Here is a 7,658-nt window from a genome sequence, read left to right as displayed (position 1 = left end):
GGTTTTGGGTTCCCTAGGAATGGTTCTTGCTATCTTTGTGTGCTACTGTGGTGTGCATAGTATGTCTGGAATCAGTAGGAATAGTGACTGCCTGCCCTCTGCCTTGTTTTTGAAGGCTTTTCATTACTGGGATGCACTAAAAATGCATCAGTTGCTATTTCGGTCCCCTTGTGTTGCTCTGCTCCCTCCAGCAGAATAATGCTGAATGAGAATCTGACATCTAAATATTTGAACAAATAAAATCAGTCACCTTCTGAGTGCTTTGATTTTCAATCTCTGACAGATCTAACTACGTGAGAGAAATGCTGCTCCTGCCTGTATTGCTCACTCCTCTCCAGAGGTTCATTCCTCAACCACAGTACATGAGAAAAGGAAGAAGTCTCTTGTCTCCTGGAGCTTCATCTCTGTTCTAGTTTTGACCAGCTCTGTTATTGAGGTATGCAAAGCATTCTGTATTGAATAGCCAAGGCATTTGCTGTAAAAAGAAAGTTACATTGAAATAAATGGATGCTTGCTGCCTAGGCATTAAAAGTGAATAATGCTTGATAGCATATGGTTATGTCTTTACTCTTGTCAGAGCCTTGGTTGTTGCAAAGTTTCAATTCTTTAGTGTTTCTTTCCTATTACATTCTGTTAATGCCAGTGGAAGTAGTAAGGGTTGCTCTAGCTTGTTCTTTCTGGAGGGTATGAAAAAGAAACAGAGTCTACACTTCATCAAAATCTGTGTGGTGCAGCAGCTTCAGAGCAAAATAATGCATTCCAGAGCGAGAAAATTCTGAATAACAGTATTCTGAATGTGTTACATTAAACTCTTAAATAATGTGCAGCTGCTCATGTGGGTGGAATATGATCAAGAACTTTGTTTTTATTTAGTAAGTCACAGTGAATCTTATAGATGCAAAAACAAACAAACAGAGTGCAAAGGATCTTTTACTATTCCTGCCCTGAAAAAATCTACATTAAAGGGTGAAACAAGGATGAAAAGGGTAAAACAACAAAAGGATGAAAAAAGTAGAATTGAAGCAGTATGAAAAACAGAAATAATTTAAGTTACATGGGAAAAGACAGAGAAACAAAATTGCAGCACTCTGTCTGGATCCCCATTCACTAGGAATCAATTACAATGTTTTCTTTTTCCATGGGTGCCCAACCTTTGGGTTTGCCGGGGCCACATTGTATAGAGGGAATTCATAGCGGGTTGCATATACAAAGGTCGCTCCAAAAGTAATGCCTTGTATTTACGTCCACGGAAATGAAATCAGCTACAAAGAGCGAATTCTCGGGAAGAAGACGCTATTTTTCCCCCCACATAGTCAACGTTAGCTATGCATTTTCACCAGCACTGAACAAAAGCCTCCATGCCATGCTGATAAAAATCTGCACCAGTGGAGCTGATCGACTGTCAGTGTCACTGCTGCTGAAATGCCCAACCTGTGCTCACATCCATTGCTTGGTCTTTATAACTATTCAGCAAGCATTGTAAAATGACAATAGATGCAATTTTGTTCTATGTGGAGGAATTCTATGACACACTTTTATTTCACCCATACTTCTATGTTGGACACCATTTTGCCAGGCCACCCCTTTGTGTTGTATGGCAACAGAATGTAAGAGAATATTGGTGGGAAGGTTCACCCTTGGATGCCTTACCACCAACGTCCTCTTCTAAAATCATAGTCCATTATAATAAAATGGGAGGCATTACTTTCATTAAAAAATGTAATTAACATATATGCATAACAAAAATTATTTTAATATTTAATATTTTTAATCAAAACAAGCAAACAAATAGAAGGCAACAAACCCATAAAACTAGTAGAATGTATGACCTTGCTTTCATGAAACTAATGTATCAGTCTGGTTTGATGGTAGTGGTTGCAGTTCCTAGTTGCTACTTAGAGTAATCAGATATTTATGATGACATTTTACTCTTCCTGTACAGGTTTCACTTCATATTTTTGGTAGAATTGCATCTACTTATAGGTTTCTGCTGTTGCTGTTGAAAGAAGCCTAGCTTACTGCAGAGGTTGTATTGCCCTTTAGACATGGAGGTAGATGTGTAAGGCATGTAAAGGAGACTGCTGGATGGAGAATTTCTCACCACAGACTGTGAGGAGTGCTGAGACTGTTTGTTGTGGCTGAATTCTGAAGCAAGTGAATGCAACAGACTACACTGCAATTATACGCTGTAGCACCCAGAAAGAAAAGCAGAGAGATTCACAAAATTTATGGAGTGCTAATGATGTGGTGTCAGCCTCCCTCACAGTGAATGTGTAACACATTGTATGTGTACCCTATCAACACATTTACTTCCATTTTGATATCCATGCTCTTCACACAACAGATCAAAGAGCTGCAGAATATACACTGCATACTTACACAGTGCAAGAATAGAAAATGTATTAAGTGTATCATGGAGGTTGCTCTTCCCCAGTTAGCAGCCTGGCCTGGCCCCAGGCGTGCACCCATTGCTCAGCAACAGTCACATCAGTGTGTGACTGGTATGGCTTGAAATCAGGACATGGGGATGGTGCAATGCAATGATAAATTAATTTATGGCAACTGTGCATTCTGATAAATATCCTAAACACAGCCCTGTAAACAGAGAAAAGTATTTAGTCTTGCTCTTTGTTTTGTCAAAGGAATTTGAACATAAGCCTCAAGGTTGCTATACATATATACATATATATATATGTGTGTGTGTATTGTATACTTGTGACTCCATTTTCAGTCAACACAAATACCTTACTGGTGATGGAATGCAAATAATTGCTATCAGATATTGAACTCAAGATTTGGTTGTGTGTCTTTACCATAACTTTATAAGACCTCTCTTAGAGAAGAGCAATATCCCTCACTTCACAGTCACATCTTATTTATACCATTGCTTTTTGGCAACATATGCACGTCTGAACACAAGTTCTCAAGGATGAAGTACAGGAAGAGCAAAATTTCATCAAAAATCTCTACTGATCACATTGAGAACTTGGTCAGAATTGGAGAAGCAATGTTGGGGACATTTTGGCATCCATTTCCATCACTGTGCCCCTAGAAATCTTAGCTTTTCCATGCAACACTTTTTTATTTCCTTTAATTATTTTTTAGTGTTGCCACTTGACAGTGCTCACAGAACTTTTGGTCTGTAGTTCTGATAAAACTGATTAAAAAATCACATTTTCCCGTATTCAGTGTGTTTGTTTTGTTTAAGGATCATTCTGAAGATTGGTCAACTCTTGAAGATTTTTAAGAATGTAGAAGGTCTGAATGCAGGATATTGGCTTGCACTATAGAGATCGGTTCCAATGGCTGAGATTTTTCTTTCTTTCTTTATATTGGTCAGTGTTTTGTCCTGAAACACTGGAAAATCTTTTGTTCAGATGGGAGAGCAACTCAGTGTATTCCTAGTGATAAAATGCTTCACATGTGTGTCCAAATCTCTAAACAATTATGCATGGATGACACCTCAGCTACAGCTCCAGAGTCTTAATTTGCTTTTGAAATCGGTTCCTCTTGGTGTCAGGAATAACATGCTGCCATGGTGATAAGCTGTGAGCTTCCCTGTCTGAAAATGTTAATAACTTCCTGAATTCTGGCGAATTCATGTTCATCTGTGTGGTGCCAATTACAGTGAAGTGCAAAGAGAAGTGTGTAAAAACTTGGCTGTTTAGTCAGTTTTAGGCCTCAGGCATGAATAATTAGGATGAACAGGAGCAATCATTAATACAAAAAATTGTCTCTGTGGATACATCTTAATTTATGGCAAGTATCTTCTCAGTGAGTAGGATTGTATTGAAAATACCAACTGAAAACCCAAACTTCTTTTTCTAAAGAATAGTTTCCCTGATTTTTCATGCGCCCTGTCTTGGATAAGCAAATTATGACTGTGACAAGCACATGAAATGCAAGTTCAGTGAGAGCTCCGTAGAGCTATTGAACTCACAGTGTGCAGTGCAATGATGCATGTTTCTTATTGGATTGTCTTGTATTTACATCCTGTTATTCTGTATTCGCTACTGTTGGAAGTACAGTTTCACACCAGGTTTTGTGACCCCAAATATTCCTTCTTACAGCAGCAATGACTGAATAAACTGGATATCTAGAAGGTCTGAACCCAGCCACTTTCTACTTAGCAGAGAGGTTGATTATTGAGAAACAGAAGTAAAATAACTCTGCTCTTTTTATGGATTCATCACATTGCTATCAGGGTACATGTAACTTTTTATGTGTCAGTTATCCGTGGTAAATAAGAAGTGGGCAAGTGTCTGCTTGGAGTTCCATGCTGGAGAGAGGAAAGAGTATAAACTTCTTATTGCCTGAATTGCAAACAGGTAAATATCACCAACGTGTGTTGAACTCTCCCTCCAATACTGTATGCCCTCTTGTTTGATGCCTAATTACAAGTTGAATCTAGAGAGGCACAAGAAGAGCCATGTGGACGTTGTTTCAAAAAGCAGGCTTTAAGTAATTAATTCTAGGTAAAAGCCCTCAAAACATCCAATTGAAACTCAATTTCTGGCTACTCATTCTTTGTGCAGGCTGATGGACAGTTAAGTTGGAAAGGAAAACATACAGTTAGAGTCTTAAAAAGCTGTCAGAACATTTCACAAGACAAAAAAATGAGGCTAACAGACTTATTTATACTTGTTACCCAATTAGTAACATGAGCTGTCATGTTGCCACAAAGGAATATAATTTAAGACAGACAATATGTAGAGGTGATCCCTGCAGATCACATAGACACGTGCTAGTGATACTTTGACACTGCATTTCCTCACTTTTCTATGCTGTCAAAAATATGCATGATTTGCACAGAAATCTTCCAACAGTGGAGATGTAAGCCCACAATCGAGCATCTCTACACCTCAAAGAAAAGAGATTTCATCTTGAAATTATTTTTGTGATTATTTTTGTGATTGTTCTGTCATAACCCCCTGTAGCAATCTCAGCGTACATGAGCTATAGGCCAAAACACACACGAAAATATTTTCTCAAGTTGTGTTCTAACCTAGTTTAAATTTGCTTTATACAGAGATCCACTCAAATATCAGAGACAGTATTTGATGACCCCGTAGAGGTCATTTTAAGACTCGAGTATATTAGTGTACTGTACACATTCAAATCCCTAAATAAGTGTAGTAGTTACACAAAGAGAAAACAATACTCTTTCCTTTCTTACAAATCTCCCATTTACACTCACTATTACTCTCCTTTTTCCATTGCAGTCAGTAATGACAAATTGTTTGATCATCTCTGTGTATATTGCCTTCAAAAAATTAAGAGGTATTTTTGGCCATTGTGCTTTTCTCTTTGTCCCAGAGCCCTTCTGTGCTGCTGCACTCTCCATCCCAGCATCAAGTATGTACAGAGTACTCAAAAACCTTCTTATTTACCTTAGAAATACTGATCCAGAACTCTCTGTAGGGCTGGCTGGAGAGATGCTGCTCGACTTTCGGAAGCTGCTCTGACCTTCAGAAATGGAATTATCCAAAGAATTCCCCTTTCTCTTCATTTTAATGGAGCCAACTGATGAGTTAGGCAACTTCTGGTTGGTCTGTAGTGATCCTTCAAATGCGCAGCCTTTCACTGCAGTGGGAAATGCACTTCTGGTCTGATTACTGCACTGGCTGGTTTTTTAAATCAGTTAATAAGTGACAAATTCATGTGACACGATAAGCTAGTTTTCTCTTTTATCTGGAGCACTTCATAAGTTTACTTTGTAATAAATCTCATCAAGGCTGGAGGTAGCGTGTCAGCATTAACAGCAATAAATTGTTTTGATGAATTAATATAAGGAATATAACACAACTTCTGATGCAGTTGATGGCTCATCGACAAACTTTTACCAGAAGTGTTAACGTTGTCTCAAGAATTCTGCTCTAATTATCCAACTTTAAACAATGTAACAGTATATCTTTCAAAAGTGACTGTATCCACCTATTCTGACATGTCAAAATTACTAGAGTGCATTCCTGCTGTGATTTGTTTTGCAAATGCCTGCATGTAGACGCCATAAAATAAAGTCAATGTTATTAATCTTAAATGCAGATAAGCTTTTAAACCTCAATGCACAAAACACCTACTGGACAAAACCAGATTGCTCAGAGTCAAACATTAACTGAAAATTTGCATGTATAGCTATTTGTAGAAGATGGTTATAAATGATGAAGTTATTCGAAGAAATGATAAGCAAGGCATAATGTCGAGTTAACATTGCAAGGACTCCGAACTTGTGCTAATCTTCATTTCAGATCTGCACGGCAATAAGCATTTGCAGTGAGACTGAACAAACACGTGGATTGTAGCTCTCATTGTTCGCAGCCCTCTCTTTCTTTTCTCAGCATCTATAAAGAAATGGTGGGCAGTATGTTTGTGTTTGGAATGTTCTCATGTTTTATTGGTGAGCTGAAGGAAATCTTGTCAAACTCTGATGTCAACGTGGATATTTCTCTCTCCCTCTCTCTCTCTCTTTTAATATAGATTTTATCTTGTGATCATTATTAAGCAAATCATAATGAAATCTACACATGGCAGAAGCAAGAGGAACAGAAAGTCTAAAAGACAGAAATAGTGTTAGAGTCAAGTAGCACACATAAGCATCAAACAGTCATCCAAACTGAACATTCCGAATATATGACTTTCTTTTCTTGGAAGGAAAAAAGGGAAAGAAAAGAGTGAAATACATACTCTGGATCCTTTCAGATGTCTTCTGGAGCAAATCAAGCCACTTGTATTTAGGAGCAGTGCTCAAGCTGCTTAAAATTTTCCTGAATGTCTTCCTCTTTCAGTGGCTGTGCTATGTGTATTTGGGTCCTGCCATCTGGGCCTTTCTGTGATTCTGGTTCTACCTGATGCTGCTGATTACAAATTGCAGAAACAGCGCTGGTGAGCCATGCAATAATTATTTATTCCTATATATTCCTGCTCTATACAACAAGTGCTGTAAACTTCAACAAATCTATCAAAGGAAACTCTGGTCACAAGGAGAATCAGCCTTGGCTCCACTGTTGTGCTGACATCCTTCCACTTCTGATAAAAAGTCCTTTTTAAAGAAACAAACGTCATTGTAACTGATTGGAAAGCTGAAGTGATATAGTGAGCTTGTAAATCATTAGTGAGAAATATTTATATTTGAAAACTAACTGTGTGTGAAAGTGTAACGAAAACCTTCCATAAAAGGTCAGAAAGACAACTGTGCTCCCTCTGGGCATTAAAAAGCAAGCACAGAAAAAGCACAATTGTTTTTTTCTATGTCTAGAATAACTGCCGGATTTTTTCAGCAAGGATCCACTGTGGTTTTATTTCCTTTCCTTTAAGTTTATGTATCCATGCTGCTGTCCACAGAATGGACAGCATTGTTCTCTTACAAAGCACCCCGACTCTTTCAAAACTGCTGTGTTCTGTCACGTGCATAGGTTGTGCCATACATAGGTATGTGCACATAGGTTAAATGTATGCTTTCCAGCCTTCAATAACACGATCACATTGAATAGGTTTACTGAATCACTGAACAGTAGCATGACTTGGGTAGGAAAAGATGTTAAAGCCTATTTACTTCCAGGCCCCTGCCATAAGCAGAACTGCCAACATCAGACACCATCATACCCAGGGTGTCGTCCAACCTTGCCTTGAACACCTCCAGGGATGGGACATCCACAGCT

The sequence above is a fragment of the Coturnix japonica genome, chromosome Z (genome assembly GCF_054131305.1).
Source record: "Coturnix japonica strain WE chromosome Z, WE-NBRP24, whole genome shotgun sequence".
NCBI classification, from domain to species: Eukaryota; Metazoa; Chordata; class Aves; order Galliformes; family Phasianidae; genus Coturnix; species Coturnix japonica.
This window is presented reverse-complemented; position numbering follows the sequence as displayed.